Here is a 20,997-nt window from a genome sequence, read left to right as displayed (position 1 = left end):
TAGCTGAGGGGAACTGGAGAAGGACTGACCATGAAAAAGGATTGCGAAGTAGTTCGGAGATGAGAAACTAAATCTGTGGCAACATCAATTTGCATTAAAAGGTCATAGTGATTTTCTTCAGAGAAGCTTGAATAGAAACAGTGAACAAAAGATGAAGATCTATAGCATACAGACACAAAGGGTTCAAGGGTCTGAAATTCTGGGAATTACTTCAATTCTGGAGACTCTTTTTTTTTTATTTTTTTGAGTCAGGGTCTGGCTGTCTTGCCCAGGATGGAGTGCACTGGAGCAACTGCAGTTCACTGCAACCTCTGTCTCCTGGGCTTATGTCGTCCTCCCACCTCAGCCTGCTGAGTAGCTAGGACTACAGGCACATGTCACCACACCCAGCTAATTTTTGTATTTTTTTTTTTTGTAGAGACTGGGTTTCTCTGCGTTGCCCAGGCTGGTCTCGAGCTCAAGCAATCCACCTGCCTTGACCTCCCAAAGTGCTGGGATTACAGGAGTGAGCCACTGTGTCTAGCTGACCTTTTATGTTATATGTCAAGATGAAATCATTCAAGGAACTTTCTCAGAAACTTCACTCAAAGTCTATTTCCAATCTCATACCCTCCCCCACAAATACATCTGTCAATTTGATTTCATTTATGTAAATTATTTATTAACTTGTCTTCCTGCATCATTAGATTATAAGCTCTTTGGGGCTGAAGCACTGTTTAATATTTCGGCTAGACTCCTAAACAAGTAATAGTACCTTGCCTCTGACAAAGACTCTCTCCTTGACCAAATTTGAGTTAGGCTCTTGTGAGACCTTCTTCTCAACTAAGCTCTGACCTTGGGCTCTGTCCTTGGCTTGCTTAGTTCAGTTTCAGCAAGAATCCTGCTGAGTCAGTTTAGTGGAAATTCCCTACCCTTGGTATCTGATCATTCTGGATATCTGATTAGATATCTCATCTCCCACCCCTGATATCTTATTACCCTGGTCTGCCTTTAGCAAGATTTCCATCAAGTTGGTTTAGCAAGAATACCCCTAGAATTAATGTTTCCTCTTAGTAATTTTCCATTAACTGATGCCTCCACTCTGCTCCTTGTTTATAAATTCCCACTTATAAATGTTACTCCCCCCTTGTTGGACTCAGAGTTAAGCCTCATCTCTCTCCTCTACTGTAAAACTCCATAACAATAATCCTCCTTGAATTAAGTCTTTCTTACCATCTTTAACAAGTATCATGAAAAAAATTTTCTTTAACACCATATTTAGCAATCAGATATAGACCTTTTCCAAACTTTGGCGTGGCATACAAGGCATTTCACAATCTTTGCTCAGTCTACTTCTCTATATTCAACTCCATTACAACTTTACACTTCCCAGCCCATAAACACAGATAAAATAAGCATAAGTCACACTTTTCTACTTTTGCTGAATACGTCAGGCACTTTCAAATTTTCTGGGCTTTTGAATATACCTTTTACTTTGCATGGGATATTTTTATCCCCTTTTGGCAAATTCCCACTCATCTATTGACACCTTCTTCTATGACTTTATTTATTCAAGGAAGATCTACTCTTGATTTACTAAGTGCATCTACTGTGCCAGCACAGAGTTCTGTTTTTGAAGAACTCACTGATTTGTAATTGTAAAGGTAAATGAAGGTGAATAAGGAAAAAAAAAAAAAAAAGAAATGAAAAGCAGGTGAATAAGGAGAAAGAGATTATTTTCTCCCCCTTAGTTCTTAATGTATCGCCTTGGGAGGCAGAGTGAACCTTTATCCTTTCTCTAACTTTTGGAATGTAGATAAATCTCTCCAGAGACCACAGAGAGACTACGCACACATATGTCCAAGGTCAAGGTCACATTTCTCTTTGAAATGTAAAGACATGTCTTCAAAGTTAATGTAGGAGCCCACTTCAAGGTGTAACCATTTGTCTTTCAGGAAGATGAGAGGTATCTTTGGGGAGGTAAGAAAAGTTTTATTATTCTGTTGGAAGAATTCAATTAACTAAACAAATAGCTGCCTCAATTCTCAAGTGGACTTTGTATCTGTTGTAATATATAAGTTGTGTAGAATTTCATTTTGAATTTGCAGTCTCTTGAAGGCTACTTATATGCGTGTACTCTGTTGTGCTTACTCAATAATAAATCAGCTTTCTTTTTTTTTTCCATGTTGACATAGAGAGTTCTGTTTGTTGTAGGAGTTTTTACCTTTCTATCGTAGTAAGGCAGATGCACTGATGTGGGCAAAGGAGATGAGATTTTATCTTGAAACCCCAGGAAAGATACTGAAGGAGTTTAAGTACAGCAGTGACACAGTTCTGTATCTAGAAAGGAACACAGAAGAATTAAAGATGATCAGCAGGATTTTATATACGTATTCCTCTATTCACTGTTAAAAAATGTGTGATAGAATGTGATTAGTTCAATAAGTGAACAGAGAATGTAGGTTTTATGTGGCAAAATACAGGCTTTAGAAGATATAAGCAAATTTTGTAAAAAGTCTTTCCCCGTGAGTTACTGATGGTCATTAGAAAAGGCTGAACACTACGGAATTGTTTTCCTTTGAACCTGAAAGGCATGTCTGTTCCATATGGAAGGAAAGGTATGAGCTGTGTGAGAACTCTATCCAAGCTCATTGCTACATTTATACTTGTAATATATATTCCCTATGTTATGGTCCTCCACATTGGTTACAGCTTGTTGATGATCTCCAATCTGATACTTCTATTTAATTAGTTCTAGAGTGATTCACTCTTTTCCCCTTTCCAAATGTTCTTCTCTTTCTTCAGTCCTTTTTGGCTGATCTGTATAAAGTTTCATTTTAGTGTGACAGTCCATTTGAGCTCTCCTCTAGTGTTTCTTTTCTCTCTCTCTCTCTCTCTTTCTTTTTGGGACGGAGTCTCATTGTGTCACCCAGGATGGAGTGCAATGGTGCCATCTCGGCTTACTGCAACCTCCACCTCCCAGGTTCAAGTGATTCTACTGTCTCCGCTTCCCAAGTAGCTGGGATTACAGGCAAGTGCCACCACGCCTGGCTAATTTTTTTATTTTTAGTAGAGGAGGGGTTTCACCATGTTGGCCAGGCTAGTCTTGAACTCCTGACCTCAGGTGATCTGCCCACCTCGGCCTCCCAAAGTGTTGAGATGACAGGCGTGAGCCACCGCGCCCAGCCTGAGCTGAGATTCTTAACCTGTCTGAATCTGTTTCCTTATCAGTAAAATGGGGATAATTATAATACCTATAGAGTAGTTATGAGGATTAAATGGAAAAGTGCATGTAAAGCCCTTAACATATATAACTTACTGTGGCTCAGAGTAAGCACTTAGCAAAAATTGGAGTTATTTTTCAATAGATTCATTATCTATAATAAAGGAGAAAGTACAGATTTCCTAGCTTAACATTCAAAGTCCTCTAAGTTTCATTTTAGTGTGACAGTCCATTTGAGCTCTTGCCTCTATTTTTCTAGCCCTAGCTCCTTCCACGCCTCCTTAGGCACCCAGCTACAGATCAGTTTTTACCTTTTCTGAGACACATCTAGATCTATAAAGTGATTAGACATCTTTCCCAAAGGTTCACCTGGGTAAGAAATCTGCATAAACCCTCCAGTTAATGAACATGTAAATATCCAGTGATTCTTCCAAAACTACACTTTTTAATTTTAAAATATTGACACTGAGAATTGACATGTAGGCAATGGCTATGTACAAACTTGTGTGATATTCTAGGGACTTATTTACTTGATGTTTTTGAGATTAGGTTTAGAGTTTCTGTATTAAACTTAATACAATGTGTAAACATATTTACAAAATGTGCCCTGCTGGATGTTTATTTGGTAAAATATTTAAACATTTTAGAAAGTGTAAAAATAGCTACGCCATGTGTAAAAACTCTAAGAAGTCCTACGATAAGTGCCAGTGAAACATTAGTGGAGGGCCTGTAATCCCAGCTCTTTGGGAGGTGGAGGCGGGCTGATCACTTGAGGTCAAGAGTTTGAGACCAGCCTGGCCAACATGGTGAAACCCTGTCTCTACTAAAAATACAAAAATTAGCCAGGTGTGGTGGCTTGCACCCGTAGTCCCAGCTACTCGGGAGGCTGAGGCAGGAGAATCACTTGAACCCGGGAGGAGGAGGTTGCAGTTAGCCGAGATGGCGCCACTGCACACCAGCCTGGGCGACAGGGTGAGACTCTGTCTCAAAAAAAAAATATAAATAAATAAAAATAAAAATAAAAAATAAATAAATAAATAAATAAATAAATAAATAAAATCCTAGCTCAAGGAAACAGAGCTACTTGGTGGTGGAGCAGAAATTCAAATTTGGCTGTAATTTCAAAGCCCATTCTCTAAGCCAGAAGGAAGTGAGATTAGCTTTTCATTTGATCACTGGTACAAGTATGAGAACAAATTGCAGAAAGACAAATCTAAAGGCAAAAAAACCAGAGTATGCTGTTGCAGTAGTAAATAACTGTTAGGCCCTATTAAGGGAGGTGACCCTTAACCACCTGAGTTATGCAGACCAGTGACATATCAGAGAAGTTATTTAGAAAATTACCCTGGCAGCCCTTGTGAAGGATGAATTGGAGGAGCCAAGACAAATAAGTAGGCAAATAAAATAAAAGGCAAATAAAAGACAAATAAAAGGCAGCGAGACAAGTAGTGAGGTTGTTGGTACTGTCACTCTTAATTAACCGCAGAGGTGCCTGTCGAGGGGCTGAGAGACTGTCGTATCCCAAGTCCTCGGGCCTCTCGAATTGCAGAGCATCCTGGACCTCTCCTCACCCACCCTTACCTTCACGTCGCTCCTTCTAGGCCTTAGGAAGTGGGGTTTTGAGCACTTTCTAGGTCGCAGGCCTGCTGGCCTGAGCTCCGACAGCGGCGCCAGCGGTGGCAGCAGTCGCCGACAGGGGTGGGGCGCATGCGCACAGTTGCTAGGCAACGGCGGTCGGGCGCCGCGGCGGTAACCGCGCCGGGGCTGTGTGTGTAGGCAGCGGCGCCAGAGGAGGAGGAGCAGGAGGATGCAGATGCGACCGCGGCCCCAAGAGGGAGCCGCCGCTGCTCTGTGGCCAGGGGGGCCCAGGGACGGGAATCAGGCCTGGGGGTCGCGTTGCTGAGGGGACTGGGAACGGCGGTCACTCCAGAGGCTCAGGCCTTGTACCCCAGGAGGGTCCGGGCCGCTGGGCGAGCGCCTGCCCCCCATCGCCTCCCTTTGTCCCTCCACGTCGATGGTGGTGAAGTTGGCGGCGCCACGGAGCGCAAGGCACCAAGCTGTCTCCCTTGCACCCAGCTTCTCTCTGGCCCCGGCTCTTGGACACCTGCGCCGCCGCCTTCTCTCGCCCGCCGAGCCCACCCCCGGCGGCGGGCGGGGGAGGGGCTCCCCCCTGCAGGGGCTGCGTCGAGCAGGGCGACGACCGGGACCATAGGAGAGTAGGGGTGAGTAGTGGCACCGCACTCGCTCGGTTCTAGGGCGCCTTTCCGGCCTCCGGGGCCCCGGGAGGCGAGCGAATCGCTGCTTTCGCCTGCAGAAGCTTCTGACGCCTCTCCCACATCTGCTCGCGGCTCTCTATTCCCTTCGAGGTAGTTTTCCTTCTCATAGCCACCACTTTTTGGTCTCAACCCTGGCGTCCAGGAATGCGGGGTGGGTGCTTAAGGCCTGGCTTTGCTTCTTAGATGCCATAGATGCTGATAATTCTACGTACAGTCACGCAGTCTGGTTCCTGATTCGTGGACAGACTCTCCCAGTGCTGAGCTCGCCCCTTTCCCCTTGCTTTGGCTCTCGCTCTCAGGAGGCTCAGCCTGACCGCGGGCTTCTCAGGAGCCCATTCCCCGGGCTGCTGCCACTCCATGCCTCAAGGCTTGAACAGATAGCTGGAGTGGCCCCTTACTTTTCAGTGTTGTTGCTACTCGTGTGCTGAGAGCTCCCGAAAGCCTTGTGCCTGGCTTCTGACTCCTGACATGTACGTTAGGAAGATAGTACTTATATTAAATAATAAAAACAATAAAACAAACACACACTCCACTAGACTTCTAAAATGCCATCAAACTTGAGAAGTAGGCAGAATGACTGATTGATAATAAGGGAAACTGGTTTTACAAACTACTTTTCATCGAGAATGGCATACTTCTTTTTTATTATAAATATGATGATGAAACCTAAAATATCCCAAATAAAAGCGAGGATGGGTTGTGATATATCTGTTCTTCCTGAGGTAGCCTGCAGTTGAAGATAATTCTGTGAGCAGACAATAAAAGATGGGTTCTTTTCCCTCCCTATTGGTTTTTAAGCCATTTCAGGTTTCTTTTATCTGATAAGACGTGGCGAGAAAGAAGCGTAATAATGGAAAAGCTAAATTTTCCTTTCTTTGTAAACGCTTTTGAGCTAAAGATTTTTTAAAAGGATATATAGATGCCATTTATGATTAAATGTATTGGATGAATCTGTCAAGACTGCAAACTTTGTTAGTTTGGGGTAAAATGCTTTGCTTTGGGAGCTTTCATGTTGTTTGAGGTTCTTTGGGGGTATAGTTTGAATTAAAGCACAATATAATTCTAGTACCCCTGCAAAATAATCTTGGACCTCGGAGAGTATTGTTTGTTTTGTGCGTTAGCAAGCTGACATGCTTCTAGTTGCTAGAGTCCAAAGACAATTTTTTTTTTTGTTTTGTTTTGGAAAAGCTTTTGATGAATTTAAGTCTGAATTATTTGGAATAATAGTGTATCATATGAATACTTGCTCTTCACCTTCACATACTTAGAGAACCTGGCAGTAATTTGAATCCAATCTAGTATTCCATTGAAATGAGTATGGCTATGAAGGTGCCACATACTCTAAAAGCATTTACCTAGGGTGTCATAAACACATTATAAAATAAAATTGATGGCTTATTTTGCAAATGCTATCAAAACACTTGATCAGTGAACTCTTTTTTTTTTTTTAAAGTGACTTTTAACAAGTTTTTATTTTCTAGCTTCTAATGAATGCCTACTACTATACCAGGTATTGTGGAGAATAGAAGAGAAATAGCAGTTTACCAGTTGGGTAAATTGCTTACCCATTAGAAAAAGGAAAATACATATATGAGACATCATGGTCAACAATTGGAACATAGAGTCATGTTGAATAAGGACTAAAAGAGTTACGAGTAAAGGGAGATTACTGTAGGCTGGATTTGTCTGAGAAAGCTTTGTAGAGAAAGTCATACTTGATTTGGCTCTTAATAGAAGTATACGCTTTCTTAGAAGGGGGAAGAGTTCAGCATAGCATGAGCTAAGGCACTTGATTTTCTAATCCTTGTGCATATTTTCTCCTAGATAAACCTAAAGGAGAAGAGGACTGTCAGTGGCAATTAACTTCTTTGTAGTGGGCATATTTTCTATGATAAACTATATACTAAATTAACAAATTAAATATAATTTCACAGATATAAATGCTATAGAAATCAGGCTTTAAAATAATCATCCTATTACCTGAGGCAATTGAGAATGTTTTCTAAGCAGATGTAGGTAGAGTGTTAAGTTCACATGTTTTTGTAACCTGTATATTTTTTTACTGTCCACTAAGAGACGGTTATATTCTGAGTGTTTCATACAACACTGGTCTGATTAGTACAGCCTTAAATTATTAATATGCTCCAAAGACTATTTCTTGATAAATTAAATTAGGGAAATTTTATATGCAGCATTCATTTTGATCCATTAGTATATGGTAACTTAGTTTTTAGTACTATATTTAGTACTGCTATTGCTTTCATTTTCTGAAAACAAAGGGAGGGGTACATCAGAATCCCACAAATTGATGTCTGTCAAAGTTCTAATATCATGTTATTAATAATGTATGTATTAATAATTGACAACTAACATCAATGTTTAAACTGCAATTACAAACCTCTGCAAAGCTTATTTTGGTACATTTCTAATATCCTTCTGCTATATTGAAAATTAGTCAGATGACTAATTGTCTCCTAGGTTTTAGTCAGCCATTGTAAGTTGGCATTTACACATAGAAAAATAACAAAATATGGAGTTATTCCATCCATAGAGAGGTATGTCTCCTAACATAAATTCACATATTAGAATTCCAAATATAAAGAATTCACAGATTTACTCTCAGGAGCAATATACTCAAACTTGAAATTTTTGAGGATTTATACACCTTCTGTACCTTTTATTTGGTATCTTTTGCTGCCAGCAATAGTCTTCTCTGATTAAAGTTGACTTTAATTCACAGTAGCAAATAGTTTCTAGGCTCAACAAATATAATTGTTATTTTGAATATCCTCTACTTAGAATATCAGCTATTAAATAAACAGGTTATTAGAGAACAGAATGGCCTATATGGACACAGTCAGCAAACAGCTATGATTATTGTTGGAAATTAACCAGTTAACAGATAACAAAATGTATTCAGAAGGCATTGGAGTAAATCATTTTTGCTAAGTTAGTATTGTACATTTCTGGTCTTATGACAGTATCAAAGGGATGATCTTTGGAAAGAGGAGGGAAACTGCCAAGAAATTAAAATTACCTTGTATGTCAAATTGTAAGTACTGTGGTGATTTAAGGCAGGTACATACTTTCGTTAAATTGCTAGGGCTCAGTGGTGGCAGCATGTAAAATAGGGTAAAGAACTGTCAGTTTCTGTTAAGTAAAATAGGCTCATTCTCAATATTTTTACCTAATGACTGAGTCTGGAGGTAGCACAGTATTACATTAAGTACCACTGATGCATCCAGAAGTTATAATTTTCCTTAAGTATGTGGTTTTAAAAGAATTATATTCTAAAGTATGATCTTTATTATATCATTGGACTAAAAGTTTTCCCAGCTGAGCACACATCTCTCAATTGTATGATGGAAGTTTGTGAGATAAATGACTTTTTCCCAGCGATTATTTTTAAGAGCAAGTTTTCCTGGAACATAACATTTTTTACTAAGTGAAAGATACCTATAGCCACTTCAATGTAGGAAAAAAAAGTGGAGACTAGAATTCCTTCTTAAAGTGTGCTATCCACAAAGAAAATACAACAAAAACCTTCATATATAAGTTGTAAACTAATATCCGCAGGAACTGTCTCATACACAGTTATCATTCTCTCAATATCATATCTTATGAATTGTTAATCCCCTTTAGACTCTTGGTATCTAAAAGTTCCCCTGTAGTCTGACTCATTCTTCTTTTCCTATTGACAAGTGCACCACTGGGATTTGACAGAAAGATTAACTCTGTTACTGATAGTATTCTACTGTAATAAGTTTTTTGTAACAATTTTTAAAATGCAATAAATATTAACTGAAACCTGAAATTGAATTTTGACACGATTAATAATGTGAAAATGGATATATTTCTAAAATAATATTCACTTAAAGCCATTGTACAGTAAGTTTTAATATCACTATAACCTTTCACTGCCTCAAATTACATAACTCCTCATTATGCTCACTTTTCTGTACCTCACTTCTACTTTTCCTAACTACTGTGGATATTGGTTTGTTCTCACTGTCACTCTTCACCTGCTTCTTTGGCCCTTAAATTAGTTTCACAAAAGATATCTATCTTTTTATAAAGTTATTTAGGAAAGATTTTCTGTGATTGTCTAAAAAGCCAAACCCAGACTGGATAAACTGCATTTAAAACTGGGTGATTTGACTGGAAGTGGTATTGAGAGGAAGAATTGCCCAGGTTCGTTTAAAATACTGTGACTAAATCAGGCAATTTTTGAATCACTAGGTTTTTATTTCAAAAATAATTTATTTTCTTTACCCTAGGAAGTAAAAAGTCAGAAGAGATTGGGTCCTTCTGGAATAAAAGTAGGGATCCTTTCATTTGGATTGTTTCAGATTTCCTCATTGCGTTTTTACCATCTAAACTTTACGTAGTTATACTTAGGAACTTTTTCATTTTAGAATAAAGAAGAATATCTTCTCTATTCTTCCAGACTGTCTTATTACTACTGCTTTGTATTTATGTAGCATCTTTTATCAGATGAATTCAAATAGTTATTTTTTATTATGTGACATTTCTTACCATCTTTTTGGGATTAATTTTATTTTTCTTTCAAATTGAATACTAGTTGACATATTGGGGTGTGACCTAAGTAATAAGTTTGATTCCACAGGTCGTATATAAGCCAGTCTCATTACTTTTAAGTTGCTTCTTGTCCTTTTCAGGGCTGGGTGTATATTATATACTAATATATGTAATGGTTCTTGCTGAGTTTAATCTTTAAACGTGCACATAGATCCTTATATTCTATTTCTCTTCCTGCATACTTTTAGGACTATCATTATTAACTTTTTCTTTTTTTTGCTTATTATCAATAGATTTAATCTTGGATTATGTAGTTGTTGCTGCCAAATTGGTTCAGATACCTGTGAGTCTGTAGAAACAAGGAAAAAAGATAGGGGTATGAGAAAAATGAGTCTTAGATTTTATATGTTTCAAATTTTTCTTAATTTGCAATAATTTAGGGAGAACAAGTCTAAAATGGGCGAAGTTTTGAATTTTAGAATTTTTTTATGAACTGTAGTTTTTATGGTTTTCTTGTACATATATTAACCAGGATTAGATCAAGATCCCTTAGGGATCTTGATTTAATAAATATATGAGAGTGATTTATAGTTAGTGTATCGTTAGTGTATCAATGGATTACATGTAAAGAGATATTTCTAAAGTACTTAAAGGTGCTTGGAAGCATTGTTTAGTTTTTTTGTTTTGTTTTGGGAGGGGGAAGTTGAGACAGGGTGTCACTCTGTTCCCCAGGCTGGAGTGCAGTGCCATGATTTCGGCTCATGGCAACTTCCGCCTCCCTGGCTCAAGAGATCCTCCCACCTCAGCCTCCTGAGCAGCTGGAATTACAGGTGTGTGCCACCACGCCCGGCTAGTTTTTCTATTTTCAGTAGAGACCGGGTTTCACTATGTTGCCTAGACCGATTTTGAACTCCTGAGCTCAAGTGATCCACCCACCTCGGCCTCCAAAAGTGCTGGGATTACAGACGTGAGCCATCGTGCCTGGCCACATTTGTTCTTTTAAGTAGTTTTAATATCCTTTCTACTATCTTGTTTTTAAATTTGTTTAGTAAATTCTTTATGCAAAAGTAACCCTAAAGTCACTTTAATTTCAGCTCCTTTCTGAATTATTACAAATTCTGAATCAGTGGGGTCCAGATTACAGTACAACAAAATTTCATTATTTCAGGCCCCACTAACCAAAAACTTGTTATAGGCTAGATATATATATAGTAGTCATGCTAAAAATGAATTACACTCTACAGGAGAAGCAGCCAGAGTCCTACAAGAGGTTAGGCAGTATTGGAGCTTCTTTACTGGGTATCTGCATATGATACTGAATTAAAATAAGTTACAAGAATGGAGGAACATCTAAGTTTTGTGTATTTAAAAAATCTTCTAAGTGCTGTATTGCTAATCAGAGCCATTAATTGTATTGGGCTGTTTACAAGAAAAGGGATTTGAACATCACTTAGTGTAAGCAAAATTGAGGCAGGCTGTGGTAAACTGCTTTCAGATGTTTTAAAAACTGTAGTACCAATATTATCTGCATGTAAATTCTGTGCACTTACAAACTCTTCCTATGAATTCATCAGAGTAAGAAAGTAAAGTGTGCATTAAAAGTTACACTTAGTAGTCTTTGTTGATGGTGTTGCTGCAGCTCTTAAAGTAGTAAAACTTCAGGATCTTCTTCTTCCCTATTTCTGAAATAATAATCATATAATGAGTGCATGCATATTGGTACTGGTTTGTTCTATTTATGTTATGATGCAAGAAGCACTAAGATCCAGCATTTCTGATGTTCTGAGATGAAATTCTTCTGACAATAAACTGGAACTTCGGGTCTGGCTAACTTGTTAAAGTTACAAGGTTAACTTGTTAAAGACTTGAACTATGAATGTCTTCTTTTGAGAAATGGCTGTTCATATCCTTTGCCCACTTTTTGATGGGGTTGTTTGTTTTTTTCTTGTAAATTTGTTTGAGTTCTTTGTAGGTTTTGGATATTAGCCCTTTGTCAGCTGAGTAGATTGCAAAAATTTTCTCCCATTCTGTAGGTTGCCTGTTCACTGGGATGGTAGTTTCTTTTGCTGTGCAGAAGCTCTTTAGTTTAATTAGATCTACACAGACACATGAAAAAATGCTCATCATCACTGGCCATCAGAGAAATGCAAATCAAAACCACAATGAGATACCATCTCACACCAGTTAGAATGGCGATCATTAAAAAGTCAGGAAACAACAGGTGCTGGAGAGGATGTGGAGAAATAGGAACACTTTTACACTGTTGGTGGGATTGTAAACTAGTTCAACCATTATGGAAAACAGTATGGCGATTCCTCAAGGATCTAGAACTAGATGTACCATACGACCCAGCCATCCCATTACTGGGTATATACCCAAAGGATTATAAATTATGCTGCTATAAAGACACATGGACACATATGTTTATTGCAGCACTATTCACAATAGCAAAGACTTGGAATCAACCCAAATGTCCATCAGTGACAGATTGGATTAAGAAAATGTGGCACATATACACCATGGAATACTATGCAGCCATCAAAAAGGATGAGTTTGCGTCCTTTGTAGGGACATGGATGCAGCTGGAAACCATCATTCTTAGCAAACTATCACAAGAACAGAAAACCAAACACCGCATGTTCTCACTCATAGGTGGGAACTGAACAATGAGATCACTTGGACTCAGGAAGGGGAACATCACACACCGGGGCCTATCACGGGGAGGGGGGAGGGGGGAGGGATTGCATTGGGAGTTATACCTGATGTAAATGACGAGTTGATGGGTGCAGCACACCAACATGGCACAAGTATACATATGTAACAAACCTGCACGTTATGCACATGTACCCTACAACTTAAAGTATAATAATAATAAATAAATTAAAAAAAAAAGAGTTGAGTGAGACAAAAAAAAAAAAAAAAAAAAAAAGAAGACTTGAACTAGGGTGAAGCAGTCCATAGAGCACAACTACACCTAATACTAGAGTTGCTAGAGGCATGTTATTTACTATTTATGCTCTTTTTTTTTTCATCGATAAACCATTTTTTTTTCTTTTTTATTATACTTTAAGTTCTAGGGTACATGTGCACAATGTGCAGGTTTGTTACATATGTATACTTGTGCCATGTTGGTGTGCTGCGCCCATCAACTCGTCAACACCCATCAACTCGTCATTTACATCAGGTATAACTCCCAATGCCATCCCTCCCCCATCCTCCTTCCCCATAATAGGCCCCAGTGTGTGATGTTCCCCTTCCCAAGTCCAAGTAATCTCATTGTTCAATTCCCACCTATGAGTGAGAACATGCAGTGTTTGGTTTTCTGTTCTTGCGATAGTTTGCTGAGAATGATGGTTTCCAGCTGCATCCATGTCCCTACAAGGACACGAACTCATCCTTTTATGCCTACATAGTATTCCATGGTGTATATGTGCCACATTTTCTTAATCCAATCTGTCACTGATGGACATTTGGGTTGATTCCAAGTCTTTGCTATTGTGAATAGTGCCGCAATAAACATACGTGTGCATGTGTCTTTATAGCAGCATGATTTATAATCCTTTGGGTATATCCCCAATAATGGGATGCCTGGGTCATATGGTATTTCTAGTTCTAGATCCTTGAGGAATTGCCATACTGTTTTCCACCATGGTTGAACCAGTTTACAGTCCCACCAACAGTGTAAGAGTGTTCCTATTTCTCCACATCCTCTCCAGCACCAGTTGTTTCCTGACTTTTTAATGATTGCCATTCTGACTGGTGTGAGATGGTATCTCATTGTGGTTTTGATTTGCATTTCTCTGATGGCCAGTGATGACGAGCATTTTTTCATGTGCCTGTTGGCTGTATGCATGTCTTCTTTTGAGAAGTGTCTATTCATATCCTTTGCCCACTTTTTGATGGGGTGGTTTTTTTCTCGTAAATTTGTTTGAGTTCTTTGTAGGTTCTGGATATTAGCCCTTTGTCAGATGAGTAGATTGCAAAAATTTTCTCCCATTCTGTAGGTTGCCTGTTCACTCTGATGGTAGTTTCTTTTGCTGTGCAGAAGCTCTTTAGTTTAATGAGATCCCATTTGTCAATTTTGGCTTTTGTTGCCATTGCTTTTGATGTTTTAGACATGAAGTCCTTGCCCATGCCTATGTCCTGAATGGTATTACCTAGGTTTTCTTCTAGGGTTTTTATGGTTTTAGGTCTAACATTTAAGTCTCCAATCCATCTTGAATTAATTTTCATATAAGGAGTAAGGAAAGGACCCAGTTTCAGCTTTCTACTTATGGCTAGCCAATTTTCCCAGCACCATTTATTAAATGGGGAATCCTTTCCCCATTTTTTGTTTTTCTCAGGTTTGTCAAAGATCAGATGACTGTAGATGTGTGGTATTATTTCTGAGGACTCTGTTCTGTTCCATTGGTCTATATCTCTGTTTTGGTACCAGTACCATGCTGTTTTGGTTACTGTAGCCTTGTAGTATAGTTTGAAGTCAGGTAGCGTGATGCCTTCAGCTTTATTCTTTTGGCTTAGGATTGTCTTGGCAATGCGTGCTCTTTTTTAGTTCCATATGAACTTTAAAGCAGTTTTTTCCAATTCTGTGAAGAAAGTCATTGGTAGCTTGATGGGAATGGCATTGAATCTATAAATTACCTTGGGCAGTATGGCCATTTTCATGATATTGATTCTTCCTATCCATGAGCATAGAATGTTCTTCCATTTGTTTGTGTCCTCTTTTATTCCATTGAGCAGTGGTTTGTAGTTCTCCTTGAAGAGGTCCTTTAGATCCCTTGTAAGTTGGATTCCCAGGTATTTTATTCTCTTTGAAGCAATTGTGAATGGAAGTTCATTCATGATTTGGCTCTCTGTTTGTCTGTTACTGGTATATAAGAATGCTTGTGATTTTTGCACATCCATTTTGTATCCTGAGACTTTGCTGAAGTTGCTTATCAGCGTCAGGAGATTTTGGGTTGAGACGATGGGGTTTTCTAAATTATACAATCATGTCATCTGCAAACAGAGACAATTTGACTTCTTCTTTTCCTAAATGAATACACTTTATTTCTTTCTCTTGTCTGATTGCCCTGGCCAGTGCTTCCAACACTATGTTGAATAGGAGTGGTGAGAGTTTTCGGCATGAAGGGCTGTTGAATTTGTCAAAGGCATTTTCTGCATCTATTGAGATAATCATGTGGTTTTTGTCTTTGGTTCTGTTTATATGCTGGATTACGTTTATTGATTTGCATATGTTGAACCAGCCTTGCATCCCAGGGATGAAGCCCACTTGATCATGGTGGATAAGCTTTTTGTTGCGCTGCTGGATTCAGTTTGCCAGTATTTTATTGAACATTTTTACATGGATGTTCATCAGGGATATTGATCTAAAATTCTCTTTTCTTGTGGTGTGTCTGCCAGGCTTTGGTATCAGGATGATGTTGGCCTCATAAAATGAGTTAGGGAGGATTCCCTCTTTTTCTATTGATTGGAATAGTTTCAGAAGGAATGGTACCAGCTCCTTCTTGTACCTCCAGTAGAATTTGGCTGTGAATCCGTCTGGTCCTGGACTTTTTTTGGTTGGTAGGCTATTAATTATTGCCTCAATTTCAGAGCCTGCTATTGGTCTATTCGGGGATTCAACTTCTTCCTGGTTTAGTCTTGGGAGAGTGTAAGTGTCTAGGAAATTATCCATTTCTTCTAGGTTTTCTAGTTTTTTTGCTTAGAGGTGTTTATAGTATTCTCTGATGGTAGTTTGTATTTCTGTGGGGTCGGTGGTGATATCCCCTTTAGCATTTTTTATTGCGTCTATTTGATTCGTCTCTCTTTTCTTCTTTTTTTAAATTTTATTTATTTATTTATTTTCTCTTCTTTTTATTTATTTATTTATTATTATTATTATACTTTAAGTTCTAGGGTACATGTGCATAATATGCAGGTTTGTTACATATGTATACTTGTGCCATGTTTGTGTGCTGCACCCCTCAACTCGTCAGCACCCATCAACTCGTCATTTACATCAGGTATAACTCCCAATGCAATCCCTCCCCCCTCCCCCCTCCCCATGATAGGCCCCGGTGTGTGATGTTCCCCTTCCCGAGTCCAAGTGATCTCATTGTTCAGTTCCCACCTATGAGTGAGAACATGCGGTTTTTGGTTTTCTGTTCTTGTGATAGTTTGCTAAGAATGATGGTTTACAGCTGTATCCATGTCCCTACAAAGGACATAAACTCATCCTTTTTTATGGCTGCATAGTATTCCATGGTGTATATATGCCACATTTTCTTAATCCAATCTGTCACTGATGGACATTTGGGTTGATTCCAACTCTTTGCTATTGTGAATAGTGCCGCAATAAACGTACGTGTGCATGTGTCTTTATAGCAGCATGATTTATAGTCCTTTGGGTATATACCCAGTAATGGGATGGCTGGGTCATATGGTGCATCTATTAGTCTTGCTAGCAGTCTATCAATTTTGTTGATCATTTCAAAAAACCAGCTCCTGGATTCATTGATTTTTTGAGGGTTTTTTGTGTCTCTATCTCCTTCAGTTCTGCTCTGATCTTAGTTATTTCTTGCCTTCTGCTAGCTTTTGAATGTGTTTGTTCTTGCTTCTCTAGTTCTTTTAATTGTGATGTTAGGATGTCAATTTTAGATCTTTCCTGCTTTCTTTTGTGGGCATTTAGTGCTATAAATTTCCCTCTACACACTGCTTTAAATGTGTCTGAGAGATTCTGGAACGTTGTATCTTTTTTCTCATTGGTTTCTAAGAGCATCTTTATTTCTACCTTCTTTTCGTTATGTACCCAGTAGTCATTCAGGAGTAGTTTTTTCAGTTTCCATGTAGTTGAGCAGTTTTGATTGATTTTCTTAGTCCTGAGTTCTAGTTTGATTGCACTGTGGTCTGAGAGACAGTTTATTATAATTTCTGCTCTTGTACATTTGCTGAGGAGTGCTTTACTTCCAACTGTGTCGTCAATTTTGGAATGAGTGCGATGTGGTGTTGAGAAGAATGTATATTCTGTTGATTTGGGGTGGAGAGTTCTGTAGATGTCTATTAGGTCTGCTTGCTGCAGAGATGAGTTCAATTCCTGGATATCCTTGTTAACTTTCTGTCTCGTTGATCTGTCCTATGTTGACAGTCGGGTGTTGAAGTCTCCCATTATTATTGTATGGGAGTCTAAGTCTCTTTGTAGGTCTGTAAGGACTTGCTTTATGAATCTGGGTGCTCCTGTATTGGGTACATATATATTTAGGATAGTTAGCTCTTTCTGTTGAATTGATCCCTTTACCATTATGTAATGGGCTTCTTTGTCTCTTTTGATCTTTGATGATTTAAAGTCTGTTTTATCAGAGACTAGGATTGCAACCCCTGCTTTTTATTTATTTTCCATTTGCTTGGTAGATCTTCCTCCATCCCTTTATTTTGAGCCTATGTGTGTCTCTGCATCTGAGATGGGTCTCCTGAATACAGCAAACTGATGGGTCTTGACTCTTTATCCGATTTGCCAGTCTGTGTACATAATAAATGTGTACCTCAAACTAGCTTAAAGTAAAGAAGCATTTATGTTAAGTATAAGAGGAAAAAGAAAGAGCAGAAAGTGTAGTCTAGGTACATGAGAGACTCCAACTAAGTTGAGGAGCTGTCCATAGCTAATGGAATTTTCCTCCCTCTTTCTCTTCTCCTTCACCACCCCTGGGGCTGTAGGGTCATCTGTTTATCTCTGTTTCTTTCAGTGTATGTACTTCATTATTCTCACTTCCTCAGCACACAGCCAAACCTGGTTTATTCAAGAGATCCCAAGTTTACATATTCTGAATTCAGGCAATCAGAAGAGACTCAGTATCTTCGAATTCCAATTCCCAATTCTGATTGACACAGGTTGGGCTATATGTCCAGCCAGGATCTGATTATCCATGGCTAGAGGGGCAAGATCATGTCATATAAATATGGTTATAAATATGGTTATTAAGCCCCAACCCTAAGTGAAGGGACATACAATTCCCAGAGAAGGGAAGATTGTGGGCTAAACAGAATCTCAGGTAGTGTCTACCACGAAGTTTAAACTGTGGTGCATGGAATAAACTATATGAAGACACATGTATGTTTCTTAAAAAAAAGCAAAATAGAGCACATTTGCCATATGTTTTTCTTCATTCATAGAACAATAATGAACATTAGAGATCATATTATGTACCCTCCTCATTTTAAGGAGAAGCAAATTGAGGCCTAGAGATAATTAATAAAAATATAAAAACTTATCTAAGCTTTTATATATAAATTTATATATATATAATTATATACATTAACACAAAATATTAATAGAAAACTGTGAGTATAATCTGAACCTTGTGGTTTCTAGTTTTTCCTAGATACTGGCATCTCATTAACCAGAGTATCTGATAAAATGTTAACACACTTTAAAGAAGTCTCATAAAATATGCAGCAATGTTTGATAGATATTTTTGTCTAAGCAAAGTAAATAAAGAGGTGAAGCAAAACCATTTCCCCATATCAATACGGTGAAACCGAAATAATATCAGAAGCCCATACATAATATCTGATTTTTCAAAAATAAAATCTTAAAAGATATATAAAAACAAAAGATTTGAATAACAAATAATTAATTTGATTATATAATATGAATTTGCTACACTTAAAGAAGCAATGATATAAATATGATATCTTGGCTACTGGGAAACCTAGATTGTAATCAAATCAGTTTTTCCCTTTTGATCTATATATTCATTCAACATTTATTGAGTGTTGCTACATGCACAGCCCTGTTTTAGGCACTAGGGAAACAGTGGTAAACAGAACAAAGTCCCTACATTCATGAGGTTTGCAATTTAGAGGATGATACATACAGTGAATAAACAAATAATACCTAATATATAACAGCAGATAATGATAAGAGCTATAAGGCTGATAAAACAAGATAAGGAAATAACGAGCAATAGATGATGCTATTCTAGATACAGTGGTCAAGAAAGGGTATCTGATGAGGTGACATTAAGCAAAGACCTGAATGAAGCAAGGGCGTAGGACATGTGAATATCTGGAAGAAGAACATTTCAGACAGAAAGAATAGAATATGCAAAAGCCCTGAGGTGGGAGCCTGCTTGGTATGTTCAATGAATAGCAAGGAGGCTAATGTATCCAGAATGTAGAGAGTGTGTGAGACAGTGGGATAAAATAAGGCCAGAGATGTATTCAGAGGCCAAAACATATAGACTTTTGTAGGATAAAATAGGAATTTGGGATTTTATTCCATGTGATGGGAAGGCATTGAAAAATCGAGAGAGGGTGATTTGATTTGATTTATATGTAAAGAGAGAATATTAACTTGATTCGATTTACATGTAAAGAAAATATTCTGGCTTCCACATGGAAAGAGCAAGAGAATAAGCAGGGAGACCAATTAAAGAGGATGTTACAGTAACCCAGGTGAGAGAAAATGGTTGGATTAGGGTAGTAGTAGTGGGAAAGTGAAAATTAGTCAGATTATGAAGATACACACACACACACAAATATGTACAGTCACAGCTCACAGATATTGCAGGTTCAGTTTCAGACGACCACAATAAAGTGAATATCACAATAAAGCGAGTCATGCACATTTTCGGTTTCCTAGTACATATAAAAGTTATATTTATGGCCAGGAGTGGTAGCTCACACCTGTAATTCCAGCACTTTGGGACGCTGAGGTGGGAGGATTGCTTGAGCTCAGGAGTTTGATACCAGGGTGGGCATCATAGCAAGACCTCATCCCTACTTAAAAGTTATGTTTATACTATACAACAGTCTCTTAAGTATGCAATAGCACTATGTCTAAAAAGTCTTAATTATTTTAATTAAGAAATACTTTCTTACTAAATAAAATGCCAAGAATCACTTGAGCTGTCGGTGAGTTGTAATCCTTTTGCTGGTGGAGGATTTTTCCTTGTTGTAGGTAGCTGCTGACTGATCAGGGTGGTGGTTCCTGAAGGTGGGAGTGACTACATCATTTTATTAAAATAAGACAAAAAAGGAAGTTTGTTGCATCAATAGACTTTGTTTCACAAGAGGTTTATCTGTAGCATCTGATGCTGCTTGACAACATTTTACTCACTGTAGAACTTCTTTCAAAATTAGAGTCAGTCCTATCAAATCCTACTGCTACTTTATCAACCAAGTTGATGTAATATTCTTAATTCTTTGTAGTTGCTTCCATAGTGTTCCTAGCATTTTCTCCAGCAGTAGATTCCATCTCAAGGAACCACTTTTTTTCCTCATTCATAAGAAGCAACTCCTCATCCATTATCGTTTTATCATGAGATTGAAGCAATTCAATTACACCTTTTGTCTCCCCTTCTAATTCTAGTTCTTTTGCTATTTCTACCAAATCTAGTTACTTATTCTGGTGTAGTCTTGCACCTGTCAAAATAATCCATGGGGATTGGAATCCACTTCTTTCAAATTCCTGTTAATGTTGATATTTTGAACTCCTTCCATGAAGCAAAATGTTCTTAATGGCATCTAGAATGATAGATTGTTTCCAGGTTTTCAAGACCCAGCAGAGGAATCAGTATCTCTGGCAGCTGTAGATTTATGAAATGTATTTCTTAAATAGTAAAACTTGAAAATCCAAATTACTCCTTGATTCATGGACTGCAGAAGGGATGTTATGTTATCAAGCATGAAAACAACATTAATCTCTTTGTACACATCGATCAGAGCTCTTGGGTGACTAGGTATATTTTCAGTGAGCAGCAATATGTTGAGAGAAATATTTTCTCTGGAACAGTAGGTCTCAACAGTGGGCTTAAAATATTCAGTAAACCATGCTATAAACAGATGTGCTGTCATCCAGGCTTTATTGTTCCATTTATAAAGCACAGGCAGAGTAGATTTAACATAATTATTATGGGCCCTAGGATTTTTGGAATGACAAATGAGCATTAGCTTCAATTTAAAATCAACATCTACGTTAGGCTGTAACAGGAGATAAAGTCT

General features: G+C 38.2%; 2 protein-coding genes across 15 annotated transcripts in view; one reads left to right on the top strand and one right to left on the bottom strand.

Moving 5' to 3' along the window:
• Positions 1 to 4,930, bottom strand: part of LOC105476702 (zinc finger C4H2-type containing) — a 119,376-nt gene extending 114,446 nt beyond the window's left edge. The window contains exons 1-2 of one of the 2 annotated variants that reach the window (XM_011732870.3): positions 4,784 to 4,930; positions 2,204 to 2,319 (exon numbers count right to left, since the gene is read on the bottom strand). The gene's annotated coding sequence lies outside the window, so the exon portion shown is untranslated. The remainder of the gene's footprint in view (positions 1 to 2,203; positions 2,320 to 4,783) is intronic. The other variant, XM_071088683.1, reaches the window with a different exon arrangement.
• A 362-nt stretch (positions 4,931 to 5,292) lies between these two features.
• LOC105476707 (zinc finger CCCH-type containing 12B) overlaps positions 5,293 to 20,997 on the top strand; it is a 433,900-nt gene continuing 418,195 nt past the window's right edge. For all 13 annotated transcript variants that reach the window (XM_071088672.1, XM_071088669.1, XM_011732879.3 and 10 more), the window contains exon 1: positions 5,293 to 5,424. The gene's annotated coding sequence lies outside the window, so the exon portion shown is untranslated. The remainder of the gene's footprint in view (positions 5,425 to 20,997) is intronic.

The sequence above is a fragment of the Macaca nemestrina genome, chromosome X (genome assembly GCF_043159975.1).
Source record: "Macaca nemestrina isolate mMacNem1 chromosome X, mMacNem.hap1, whole genome shotgun sequence".
Classification (NCBI taxonomy): Eukaryota; Metazoa; Chordata; class Mammalia; order Primates; family Cercopithecidae; genus Macaca; species Macaca nemestrina.
This window is presented reverse-complemented; position numbering and strand designations above follow the sequence as displayed.